Raw genomic sequence first — 13,785 nt, forward strand, 5'->3', positions numbered from 1 at the left:
CCCTCCTTTGTAGTGGGCCAAAGAATAGACATCATGAACAGGTGATATCGCTGTAATTTAGAAAAATGGAAAAACTCAAGAGTGTCCTACTCTCCAACAAAACGAACAAGCGCTAGCTCTGTTTTGGCATCTCCAACTACGGACAGCCGTCTCCCTTTGACTCCAGGTGCACATGTCTGCCTCCATGAACGTTAGCACGCGGCTAGGGTGGAAGAGAAACGAATGTGCACACTAGTGCTTGGCCGTTTGTAGAGTGGAAATTGCACTTTGTGTTTAAAAACGGACTCCCCACCCCCCTCCGCCGCCCGGAACCATGCAATTCAACTAGCTGAAAGCGCAACCAGAATAAATACACATTCAAAACTAGAGGGGGAGGGGGCGAGAAAATAAACCCCACCCAGGAACCTTTAAGAGAAACAGGTGCTAGCAAGAGAAAGCAGCCAGTTGCCAATAATACTTAAAACTCCATCTTCCTTACTCTGAAAACAATCTCTACCGGGAAATACGCTCCCTGTTTCCGAGGGGTTAATTCACTGGGTTGTCTCTGAGAATCAGAGTCAGAGCTAAGTTTCACACTCAGGAGCGGTTTTCGCTGTCGAGTACTATTGCCCTCCCAGCCCAGAGAAGTCCGTCTGCAAACTGGGTAAGCCCTTTCTCCAAGCAGCCTTGACCTCACTCCTGCAACTCATCACTTTTATTTATGGCCCCGTGAGCAGCGGCTGTGTCGCTCAGCCCGGCCCCAAGAACAGTCACCGCGAACAATGAGCCAGGGAAGGGACCCACCCAGCGAACGCCTGCTCGCTGGCCGCGCGCAAGCCCGCTAGCGCGGGACGCTCCGGCTTCTGGGATCCCGCTGCCCCCGTCCTTTCCCCTCCAGAACCCAAGAAAAACGAGAAGGTAGGTCTTCCCCTACACCTCGACTCCCGTAATCACTCAGTCAGCCTTGCTGCCAGCACCCCCCGGTTAAAGGTGCCGTGTCTAAAAAGAAAATCAGAAGAGGGGGCGGCGTGGCGGTCCCGCCGGCCGCCACCCGGATGTAACTAGCCCAGTTGGGGGGTCTGGCACGCACTTACGCCCGAGTCCGCGACTCACTGAAATCCCGAAGGATTTGGGGTGGGGGCAAGAGGTGGGGCCAGGAGCCATAAAGTGGCTTCCGCTCCCTCCCCCCCAAACCCCCCGCCCCCCGCCCCAGCCTGGCAAGGCTCTGGGATCGGGCAAGACACAAAAGACGAGTAGTAGCAGTGCCACCAACTCCCCCGCCGCCTCCGTCTGCGCTGCGTAGGCGAACGCGGCGGCGGGGGCCTCGGGGCCGGGTCCCCGCGCCGGCCGGGGCGCGCCCGGAGGCTGGGAGCATCCCTGGACGCCACCGGAGCCTCCTGGTGCGCTTTGCGCGCAGCCCCCCAACGGGAGCTTTACGCTCCGCAGAGAAAGACGCCGAGGCGTGGAGGAGAAATGGAGAGAAAAGGCAAGACTTACTTGGCGGCCGAAGGCTCAGCCAGACTCCCGCTTCGGACTCGGCAGGTGTCTGGCACCGCGGGCCCAGGCGGAAGGCGCTGGCGCAGCTCCGAGCCGGGCTCCACTTGAGCGAGGACGGAAACTCCCCTCGCCACCCGGCCCCGCGCGGCGCTCCCCGCTGTCACGGCACCGAGCGACGCAGGCACGCTCCCCACTGCCGCCTCTGTCCTGGTGGGTCTGTCTGCCCTCGTCTCCGGGTTCGGCTGCTCCCCCACAGACCACACCCTGTCACCTCAGCGGCCCTCCACTCCTTCCTCTTTGACACTTCCACCGGTTACTCCTCTGTCTGCGTCCTCCCACCCCCTCAGCCCACGTGCTTCTGCCGCTCCCTCGGCTCTAAACTTCCCCTGCCTAAGCCCCGCACCCCCCCACCCCTGCTCTGAAAACCGGAGGTCTCCACGCACGGTGAAGGTCCTGGGGTAGCATAGCAGCCGGCGGACCTTTAGGTCATCGACCACATCCCCCCCCCCCCAACCACTTAAGTAGGCAGAACCCGTTATTTTGGTTTTGTTAATAAGATGGCTTAATATTGTGTATTATGTATAAGGATGTGTATTTTTAATATGCCATGTATCACTCTTAATAACATTTATTACTGCGTGTCACTTAGGAAACATCTCACAGCTATGCATTGGCATTTGGGGCTGGCCTATCAGTCCAGATTTTTCCATATGCAAACAGCTCAGCAAAATTCCTGAAAAACCATCTTTTGCCCAGTCCATTTTTGTTAATGCCACTTTCTACTGAGAGCCCCCTCTCCTTTTTTGTTGTTTGTTGTTGTTATAGAAATATTCTGATACTCACTTTTCTCTGTTCCTGCAGACAAATTTAAAGACTTCTCTCTAAGGGCTCCCCACAGCACTGTTCATATTGCAATGATCATTCTTTCTACCCACACCATATGTGGTATTCTCTCTTCCTGTGACTGCCTCCACGACTGGTCGGTAAGTTTCTCCAGGCAGAAGTTTGTCACACTCTAACCTTATCAGCAGCATCTAATGTAATCCCCAGTACATACTATATGCTCAAAAAACTGTTCAAGGAATGAATGCCCTTTAAATATGATGCCAGCGCTGCTTGTCTGCATCTCAACTAATAGGTCATGGAGAAAACTAACACCTTTTTACATTTGGCTAGGTGATTTCTCATACATTCTTTAATGTAATCCTTAAAACAAGTCTTGGTAGGTTTTACCCACTTTTTTAACTTGGTGAACGTCATTAAGTTCAAAACTCCTAAACTCAGAGCTGGGCTCCACGTTCCTCCAGACTAGCACAAGCTGAATGGGGTTGGCTTTCTTATCACACTACCAGCCTGCCCTGACTGCCTAATGCTAGTTGATGAAGTTATCTACCATGGAAGAAAGAGCCTGTCCAAACAGCTCTTTTTTCCAAAGTAGGATTTTTCCCTTCCTTTGTCCTCTTTTGTAACTCTTGAGCCTCTTAATTCAGAGTTCTAAAAACAAACAAAACAACAGCAACAATGAAAACGTCTCTAAACTCAGACCTTTTATAAGCACTTATTGTCTTAACTCTTACACTTAAAAAAAAAGTTACTATTTTTCCCCATGTATTTTGACTCAGTTATCCTGTATCTTACACAGGGATTTATTTCTTTGGCTCCTCCATTGAAATAAATAGCAGCTAACCTTAAGTTAGAGACATCATCTAACAGCCAGCCATTACTCTGAGCACTTTACACATATATTAGCTCATTTAATCCTCAAACAACCTTATCGAGACTATTTTATACATGGGAAACAGGCACAGAGGTGGGGTCACATGGCTAGTAATTAGTGGAACAAGGGTTGGATTCCTGAGAGTCTGTTCAGTGGCTTCTCTTTCTCTACCTTCTGTGATCCCTTATACCTAAGAGATGTTAGTAAATACTTTTTTTTTAACTACATGAGAGGGACTTTATTTTTTTTTAATGTTTATTTATTTTGAAAGCGAGAGAGCAAGCAGAGGAGGAGCAGAGAGAGGGGGAGAGAGAAGGAATCCCAAGCAGGCTCTGCACTATTAGTGTGGAGCCAGGTGTAGGGCTTGATCCCATCAGCGGTGAGATCATGACCTGAGCCAAAATCAAGAGTCAGATGTTTAACCGACTGAGCCACCCAGGTGCCCCAACAATCCTATTTTTGACTCTTCAGTTGCTTATGCATTTTCCCATTCTCTCCCTTCCCCAGAACCTCCACCTTTCCCCCTCAGTTATTCACTGGGACTAACTAATTTATGTTCACTTAGCAAGGCTAAAGCATAATTTAACCCCTCACTCCTGGTCTAGGTTCTGAAGCCTTGCTCCACAAAGAAGAAGAGGGAGAATGATGTGAGTGTTCTAAAATTTGATCATAGAGTGTAAATCTAGTCCACCATTAGGGGATTTCCCATTAGGTGACACAAAGTGGTAGATGTGCTACTATTAATCATACAAATAGTAGATTGGATTAAGGTGAAGACTTGTTTTTCCCTTTTGAACTACTTCCCCATCATTCACAGACCTTTGGATGTAGTACAATAATTCTGGCCAGCAGTAAGTAAATATTCTTTGTTCCTTTTACATCCTTTCCCCTATGATTTCTGGCAGTTAGATGTGTAGTGGGTGGTACAAAAGAGCAGGGGCAGAAAGGATAATTTGTGTGGCCTCTGTTAGAAACATGAGCAGGACAAATAAAGCAAGTCAGATAAATCACTATGTTATTTGAGACTTAGTTTCTTCTTCTGAAAGAATAGAAAACAAATCCTCATTCTACTTTATATTTCACTTATATTTATATCTTTTTTAGACATCTCACATTCTCCATTTTGAACTAAAATTATTTGGAGACACGGTATTTGAATACCAGTACTTTAGCTTTCTAGTTGAGTGAAATTGGCAAGTTTTTAATCTCTTTTAAAGATTCTCAAGCAAAAACAGAGGGATAACAAACAATAATCATCTTTAAAAAGTTGTTATGAAATTAAATGTGAAAAAATCTGTAAAATGTTTCACATAAGGCCTCATATAGTTTAATCAATCAAGAAATGGTAGCTATTTTTTTGGCCTTACCTGATACTATGAATCCAAAATACTTTTTTCCCCAGACATGTCTCCTACAATCATGTGCACATATTAAGTGCTCAAAGCATATTAGTGAAAATCAATGGACAAATGGATATAAGGTAATTTATATGAAAGTGCTGTGAAATTGACTAAGTGTTATAGAATTTTGAGAGGTTGGTACTAATGGTAATAATTAATAAGTAATAATAGGTGACACCACTGAGTCTTTGATTCTGGTTCAGCTTTGAGAAGTGCTTTGCAAGAAATGTTTGATGCCTAACCTTTTTCACCTAAAAATTCAACTGGGAGGGACACTGTCGACAGAACAGCAACATCTACTGATCAATGGAAAATGTTTCATTCATTCTTCTTTGCTGGATAAAAATTCCCAATCTTCCTTCATAGGCTTTTTACTTGACTTCTTTTACTGTGCCTATAATCAGCTAAATTAGTTTTCTTCAAATTTGACAGAGACCTCCCCCTTTCCCCACAAAAGTGGTTTTCATTTGTCAGAGTGGAGTTCAGCAGGCCACAGCCAATATGGTGACCCTACAGTCATGAGGGAGCTCCAACTTCCTTGAACTGCTTCTTGGCTGACGATGGCCATTCGGATTCCAGTTATCTTTTGTCTCTAGACTGGAAATAGAGGGGAAAGGTTAAAGGTCAGAAGGGTAGAAAGTGAGCCCCCACTGCTGAGTCAACCTTCTTGAAAGAGCCTTTCCAAAGCTCTCTGCAATGAATTTCACCTGGGCTATGTGCAAGGAGAAGCTGGGAAATGCCGCTTTTATCAGGACACACTGCTGCCTGAATACAATTAGGGTTCTGTTACTCAGGTGGAAGAAGAGGATGGCTATTAGGCAAACAACTAGCGGTGTTTGCCATTGACCTCTCTACTTTTCCTTTTCATCTTCATCTTTTAAGTCCTCCTTTGTTATCCAATTGGCAACTCATCGAATATTCTGTAACCTGAATATCGCCTCTCTTTCTGTGTGCCTTTTTCACTATTCCATACACCCAGTGCTTTCTCTTTTATGTTATCCACAGTCTGTTTCCTGTTCCTATATTGGTTACTTACTTTTAGGGTTACACCCTAAAGTTCTTCATGTATTTCATTTTTATTCAATTCTAAACTGCTCATACTATCCACTATTTTCTGTGAATGTTGCCCAACTCTGTTCTTTGACTCTGCAGTTGTTGACTTTATGCATTTTCCATGTTTAATCCAGATGCTTTTAGGGTCTTGGATCCTTTGTGGTTTAGAAAACATTAGGTTGTGATATTATGTCTTGTATTTTTTTCAGAACAATCCGGGGTTAGGAGGGATAAGAAGTCAGGGGTGTACAAAGGAAACAAGAATAGCCATCTGTTAAGATTATTGAAACTGGGTGATGGATATGTGGGTTTCATTATATCATTACTTCCAATCTTGTGGATGTCTTAAAATTTATATAATGAAAAGTAAAGAAAAAATTATTGCTTGAGTCCCTATTTTGCAAACTACTGAAGTATAAAGTCCTCCCCAAAATTTCTTCAGAAAACTCTGGGAGATTTACATTGAGTTGGCCACCTTTGCTTCTGGGATTTTCTCTCATGTTGGTGATCTGCTATCCATATCTTCTAGTATATGACTATTTCACCAGATTACACACACACACACACACACACACACACACACACACACACACATATTCCTTTCACACAAAGTAATTTGAATAAGGTAGTAGTCTTTATGAAGTGCTATCAGTCATATGCAGGGATTATACCACATGTTGCATAGCTATATAAAAGAATACCTTTCTCTACATTTCTGTGAGCTATGAGTGCCCTTTTAACTTAGTTTCCTTGAGATGTAAACAGAAGTTTTGTGCAGTTTTTTTGTTCCTCCACGCTTCTGTTTTCTTCCCCCTGTTGATTGAAATACAGACCTGATTGCAGAGCCTGACCAGCCATTGTGGACCATAAGGCAAAGCCATTAGAGGGCAGAGTGTCAGGACAGAAAAAGCCTGGGTCCCAGAGAACCAGTAACTACCATGTCAGCTCTGAACTACCTTCCTTTAGTCTTGTTTATGAATGCAAGAAGAATAAACATCTATCTTATTTAAGCCACTGTGTGTTGTGTGTGTTTTTTTCTATTACACGCTGCCAAACCTAATCCTACTTGATATACATACCAAGGAATTTTCTTTTTTTTCTAAACAAGTGCAATTCTGAGCCTAAGAGAAATTCTGCTGCCAGATATTAATAACTTTTTTCCTTCATCTTATTATACCTAACTCCTAAATCCATTCCCAGTCCCAGTGATAGACCCTCTCTTTTCTCCTTGACTTGCTGTTGTCTAAATCAGTACAATAAACAAAAATCTATTGCATTGGCAGTTTTTAAGTGGTTTAAATATTAAATTAAAAGAACTGTTGACTCTTTCAGTTATCTATTGTTGCTAACAAATCACTCCAAAGCTTAATAGCCGAAAATGGCAATGTTTCATTATTTCTCACACTTATGCGGGTTTATTGGGATCAACCGGGTGGTTCTGTTGCGCACAGTATAGCTGAAGTTACTCAGGTAGGAACATTCAGCTGGAAGATTTGTTGTGGCTGAAACATTCACCATGTCCTCTTACTCTCTAGGGCCTCCCTCCATCTGGCCTTTCATAATTTTGTTCTTTAGCCTAAGTGTCTTTATAGCATGATGGTTGGCTTCCAAAAAGGGGGTGGGGGGTTCTGAGAGGACAAGCCCTAATGTGCAAGTACTTATTAGGCCTCTCCTTGCTAATGCTTGCGAATTCGAAATTAGACCAAACCTGCAGATGAGGAAACTGAGCAGAGGGAGTTTTAGTAATTTATCCAGTGTCATGGATTTAGTAACTAGCAGAGTCAGGATTTAAAACTAGTTATGCTGACTCCACATCATGAGAATGCAATAATGGCTAGGGCTGCAGATTTTGGAACTTGATTATTGTCTATTTTACATATGGAAGCTTTGGCTCTCCAATTATTTCCAATTAGAAAAACTAAAGGCAACACATCATGCAGCTTTTTAGGGTAAATTCATGAGTGTGTTTTGAAAATTTTAAAACATGGTACAAATGCTAAAAATGTGAGAGCTGCCTTATCTTAGTGTATCCTCTACAGCACTGGGCTGAGAGTTACTGTGTCACATGTTAGCTGCCCACAGTGTGACTGAATGCTGTATTCCCTGGAGTGCGGCTCCTGCATGGCTATTTCTGAAGGGATGCAGAAAGTGGGAGGAGGGCTGTGTCTTACTCACGTCTGTTGAATTTCCAGGCATCACTCTGCTTCCCCCAGGGTTGAGACTCATTCTTGCACCAAATGCAGGAGATGTACAGAGACACTTCGGTTGCTGATTGTGTTTGCATGAAATCATTACCGTGTGTCAACACTACCAGAGAAGTCTGAAGGGAACATGTGGGGCACCTTTAGCATTTTTAATGATGTCCCCTTCAGTTCACATGCCAGGGATGCAATGAATTCAAATCAATTGTTTTAGGTAGTACATGGAGCCCAAAATGAACTGCAATATAATGTGTTTTGCAGGAATATCACAAAATACTTCACAGGTAATTATGTTTGATGTAGAAAAAAATTCTGAATGTGAAAATTTGTTATACAGGTTGCATTTAGAAAAGTGGTGGGTAAAAGAAAAAAAAAAGTGGTGGGAAAGATTAAGGCAGTTTGTAAAGACTAGGGAAATAGAACATTCAAAAAATAGGACCCTTGGGGGCGCCTGGGTGGCTCAGTCGGTTAAGCGTCGGACTTTGGCTCAGGTCATGATCTCGTGGTCCCTGAGTTCAAGCCCCACGTCGGGCTCTGTGCTGACAGCTCAGAGCCTGGAGCCTGTTTCGGATTCTGTGTCTCCCTTTCTCTCTGCCCCTCCCCCGTTCATGCTCTGTTTCTCTCTGTCTCAAAAATAAATAAACATTAAAAAAAATTAAAAAAAATAGGACTCTTGGACTCTTGTTTAATTAAAGGAGTGATGGGGAAAATTTTAAAAGGGCTTGAAAGTGAGAGGAGATTCGTGTATGGAATCAGGTTCCTATTGTCCTTTTGTCTAAAACCTACTACCTACACTTAATTAAAGTAAGTGTGCTAATTACATTAACATATTTAATATCTATCCTTGTTTCTTGTGTTCTAATTTGGTTGTCTGTGCAAAGTGACATGCCCTGAGTTATCTGCCCTTCCCCTCCCCTGCCATCTCCTACCCCCTTTCATGCTTCCTCTGCTCCAGCCACGTTGGCATCTTTGCTGTTCCTCACACACACCAGACCCACTTGTTTCCGATGCCTGGAACATCTTTCCTTCATCTGTGTATATGACTAACTCTTTCACCTCTTTCAAATCTTTGCCTGAATTTCACCTTCTCCAAAAGGCCTATGTACATTTGCAGCCTGGGGCGCCTCGGTGGCTCAGTCAGTTAAGTGTCCAACTCTTGGTTCCTGCTCAAGTCATGATCTCACGGTACGTGGGATCAAGTTCCATGTTGGCCTCCGTGCTGACAGCGTGGAGCCTGCTTGGGATTCTCTCGCTCCCTCTCTTTCTCACCCTCCCCCACTCATCCTCTCTCTCAAAATAAATAAATATACTTTAAAAACACACAAATAAATAAATTTGTACCCCACCACTAATCTCGCTATTCCAATCTCCTTCCTCTGCTCTCGTCTTGTTTAGACCAAAATCTCCTTCTAATAAACAACATAATTTACTGTCCATTTTATTATTTAGTTCCATCTCTGCCTTGTCCACCTAGAAAGCCCTACAATGGCCTGAAAGCTTTTCATTTCTGTTAAATGACTTATGAGCCCAGCACATCACCTAGCACACAGAAGATGCTCAATAAATACTTGTTGAATAAACAATAAAAGTCTCACTTGTGCAATGTATATTCTTAAATAAGCCTTTTGTGACTACATTGATGTTCAGCCTCTGCATTGCCATGTGGTTATAACAGAGTATAATGCTTAATGGCATAAGAAATGAAGGGCGAGTTGTATGAAAAAAAAAAAAAACTGGAGAAAAGATCTGCACCAAAAGAAAGAGGGTGTTGTTCTGAGCTAATATAGAGTACAGATGCTCTAATGCCACAGTTCTAGTTCAGGATCTCCAAATAATAGTCCTAAAAACTGAGCTGGAAGAGGCATAGGGCTAAGAATAAACAGAATGGTAAAATACATTTTGATTTGCCTCACTTTCAGATTAATCCCAGTTTGAAAATTCTGACCCACAAAACTGTTACTCAAGATTCTTGTAAATATGGATTTACTAATTATATTTTAATTTTTAGTTATCAATAAGTTTGCTCACTCCAAAACAAGAATTTTTCCAATAGGTCTCATCTCATTTCAAAAACTTCCGGTGGTTAGTACGAACTAGAATGCTGTGGTGAAAGTGATTCCCGAGCTATATTCAGCCTTAAAATAAGTGGGCATCAATACTGATTGCCATCGTCTCGCATGGGCTTGGGAGGTGACATGTGTGACATCAGTGCCTTTGTTTACCATATCCTGGGCCTAAAATATCTCTAAGGTTCCTTTCAGTTGTATCATGCTCTGTGAAAGCCAAAGTATTAAGTGCTACTGGAAATTCTGACAGGAGAAATTTCAAGTGAATATATTAAGGATTATAACTAGCTGAAAGGCAAGCAGTAGAAATAAAGCATCACTGAAGATCAAATTTAAGTTAGAACTTCCATGTTGATATGTGGGCTTATTCACATATATTACTTAATATGTGGTCTCTTCCCACCTTATTAAAATACATCTGAAATTTTCTCAAAAGACAAAAGGGGTGTGTGTGTGTGTGTGTGTGTGTGTGTGTGTGTTCCTTTTTTACTTGCTTATTCCCCGTTTCCCCAACTAGGCTGTATGTTTCATAATGGTAGGAAGCACATCTAATTTGTTCACGAGTCCCTCAAACATAATAGGAGATCATTAAATACATTTTAAATGCATGAGTTAAGGGGCACCTGGGTGGCTTAGTGGGTTAAGCGACCGAGTTGGGCTCAGGTCATGATCATGATTCGTGAATTTGAGCCCGGCATCAGGCTCTGTGCTGACAGCTCAGAGCCTGGAGCCTGCCTCAGATTCTGTGACTCCCTCTCTCTCTGCACCTCCCCTACTCATGCTCTGTCTAAGAATTCTAGCATAATTACAATTACAAAGAATATTTTTATTAACAAACCATAGACCTATTTTCATAATAAATAGTTACATTTTTCAGTTTTTTACAGAGATATATCAGCCATCCATTATGATCAGCAAATGGAGATCATTTGGGTCTCAGTTTAAATACATCTATTTTAAATGTATATTCCCAAGTAATTAACTTCAAAAAGTAAGAAATGCATTTAAATATTTGTTAAACCTATGGACAACTCCAAGTAGAACTAAAAATAGAATTTCTACTTGGCAAAGGTGTGGGGGTAGTAAATAAAGCCCACAAAGAAAACTACAAAAATACAAAGTACCTAGTCAGGAAAAAAAAAGGAGAGGTTAGGCATACAATAAGATAATAGAACTAAGATTAAATATATTTATTATGACATTTATATGTGAGTTAAACTCCCCTCTTAACAGCAAATGCAAAAAAGAAGGAGATGGAAGCAGAAGTCACAACAATAATAGCAAAATGGAACTCAAGGAGAATAAAAGCATTGAATGGGACAGTGGGTAATTCTTTTGAGAAAAACCATTATGAAGAGATAATAACAATAAATGTCCACGCACATGAAATATTACAAAGAAAATATTATAATTTGACATCAAAAACAATTATAGTGAGATGCTTTAGCTTAGTACTATGACAAATCAACATAAATCAAAGCAAATAAGCACAAATACTTGTGAACAATACAAATTTATCCTCACAAATAAAAAATATAAATTTTGTCAAATGTGTGAGAAATGTCTACAAAATTTAATCATATCCAAAGCCATACAAAAACCCTCAAGTCTTAAAAAAAATGGAAGCTGGAAGGGCCAGTTTACGTCTTTTGTCCAAGAATGAACAAAAATAAAAATTAATTAAGATTCCATTGTATCAATTTAGTTAAAGAGGGAATAAAATGCAATTAAAATGTTTTTAGAAAATAATTGAAATGAGAATAGAATATATCAAAAATTTCTAGGATAGTCCAAAATAAATACTCAAAGGTAAGCTTACATCCCTAGACTATCATTTAAGAAAGATAAATGAATGAAATAAGCATTTTATTTAAGAAGTTAGAAAGTTTTTGGGCACCTGGGTGGCTCAGTCAATTAAGCTTCTGATTTCAGCTCAGGTCATGAAGTCACAGTTTGTGAGTTCAAGCCCCGCATTGGGCTCTGGGCTGACAGCTCACAGCCTAGAGCCTGCTTCTGATTCTGTGTCTCCCTCTCTCTCTGTTCCTCCCCCACTTGTTCTCTCTCTCTCTCTCTCTCTCTCTCTCTCTCTCTCTCTCTCTCAAAAATAAGTAAAAATTAAAAAAAAATTAACTTAGAAAGTTTTAAAGAAGGCAGCCCTAAGGAAGGCAAGAAAAAGGAAAGTAATAGATTAGTAAATGGAAAAAAAAATGTGAATAGATAGAAATTTGCAGGGATTTTTTTTAATGGACCTATTTAGGAAATATAATTATTAAAAAGAAGGAAACATAAGCAAATATCAACAAAGGGCTGGATATATGGAGGCTTTCTAAGCTTGAAAGCATTATATAAAATTACACAATCTAGTAGATTGACCAATCATTTTAAAACATCTTTATGGCAAAATACGAAGCATATTAGAAGGCAAAGTGGGAAAATACTATACGTTTGATGTGCCAGACAAAAGTGTGACTAAGAAAGTGTGACTAGTAACAAAGTGGTAATACTCTATTGGAAAAATACCAAAGAATCTATGACATGTCCTACCTCATTAGAAACAAAGAAATAGAAATTAATATACCAAAACCTATATATCACTAAACAATAGGTTTTAAAAATTATAGTGTCTAGTGCTATTAAGGGGTATAATAAAATGTGTACAATATAGTTATTAAATTAGTTGAGGATCTAAAACCTCATACACATGCTAAGTAGGAATAATAACATGGAAAAAGAATTGGATGGAAATACAACAATGTACAGTAAAACTCATCTCTTGGCTGTGAGAATTTATAAGTTTTTGTTTTAGGCCATATAATTTCTGTTTGTCCCAAAAGTATACTCAAAATTACCCCTATTTTAAACTAAATAGGTAATTAAAATATATAATTTATGTATTGGTTAATAAAAAAGGCTGCATAAAAATGTGTCTGCTATCTGATCTCGAGTACACAATGAAATATTTATAAAAAACAATAAAAAGTAGCACTCATAGGGGCGCCTGTGTGGCTCAGTCAGTGAAGCATCCAGCTCTTGTTTTTGGCTCAGTTCGTGATCTCACACTTTGTGAGTTTGAGCCGCACATCAGGCTCTGCACTGACGGTGTGGAGCCTGTCTGGGATTCTCTCTGTCTCCCTCCCTCTCTCTCTGCTCTGCTCATGCTCTCTTTTATTTCTCTCAAAATAAATAAATAAACTATTTTTTTTTTTTTTTAGTGTAGCACTGATAATTAAAAAAAAATTTCTGGGTCACTTGGTTAAGTAAATTTTTTTCTCCTTTACACGTCTGCATACTCTTATTTTTTTCTTATGAGTATGTATTATCTTCATAATCAGAAAAAAGTTCAAATTTAAAAGATTAATGGGAATAAAATTGATTCAATTGTAATAACATGGTTTATAAATTTGAAGGCAGTACTTCTGTAATTTGAGATGTGCCTATTTATAGCTTTTCCTCTATTAATAAAACTAACAAGAACTTATTTCTTAGAATCATGTAAGCGTGAATGACATTTAAGAGGCTTGATTTAATAGACATTTCTTAACTGTGTAATAAAACAGTAATTAAATAATTGTGCTCTGATTAGATCAAGTGTTCAAATACACTAATACAATAATATTTCTAGGTGCATTTTTGTTTATCCAGCAAAGGGATTGCATTATGTCAGTCTGTTTGGTTAATTCAATGTAAAATTCCTATCCCAGTTCTGTTGAGGTTGATATGAGATCAATCTGCTCTTCAATGGATAGCCCTGGGAAAATTCCAGGATAAGGGGAAGAGCATGAATGAAGCACTGCAGTTAACCTTTACATGACTGTGATGCTATAAAGCTAAATGATAACTCCGTAGTGGGTTGGATAACTCCGTAGCGAGAG

At 40.6% G+C, this 13,785-nt stretch overlaps 1 protein-coding gene across 1 annotated transcript in view; it reads right to left on the reverse strand.

Moving 5' to 3' along the window:
* SEMA6D (semaphorin 6D) overlaps positions 1–1,767 on the reverse strand; it is a 556,581-nt gene extending 554,814 nt beyond the window's left edge. The window contains exon 1 of the mRNA XM_027067177.2: positions 1,477–1,767. The gene's annotated coding sequence lies outside the window, so the exon portion shown is untranslated. The remainder of the gene's footprint in view (positions 1–1,476) is intronic.
* Positions 1,768–13,785: the final 12,018 nt, after the last annotated feature.

Source organism: Acinonyx jubatus, chromosome B3, assembly GCF_027475565.1.
Source record: "Acinonyx jubatus isolate Ajub_Pintada_27869175 chromosome B3, VMU_Ajub_asm_v1.0, whole genome shotgun sequence".
Lineage (NCBI taxonomy): Eukaryota > Metazoa > Chordata > Mammalia > Carnivora > Felidae > Acinonyx > Acinonyx jubatus.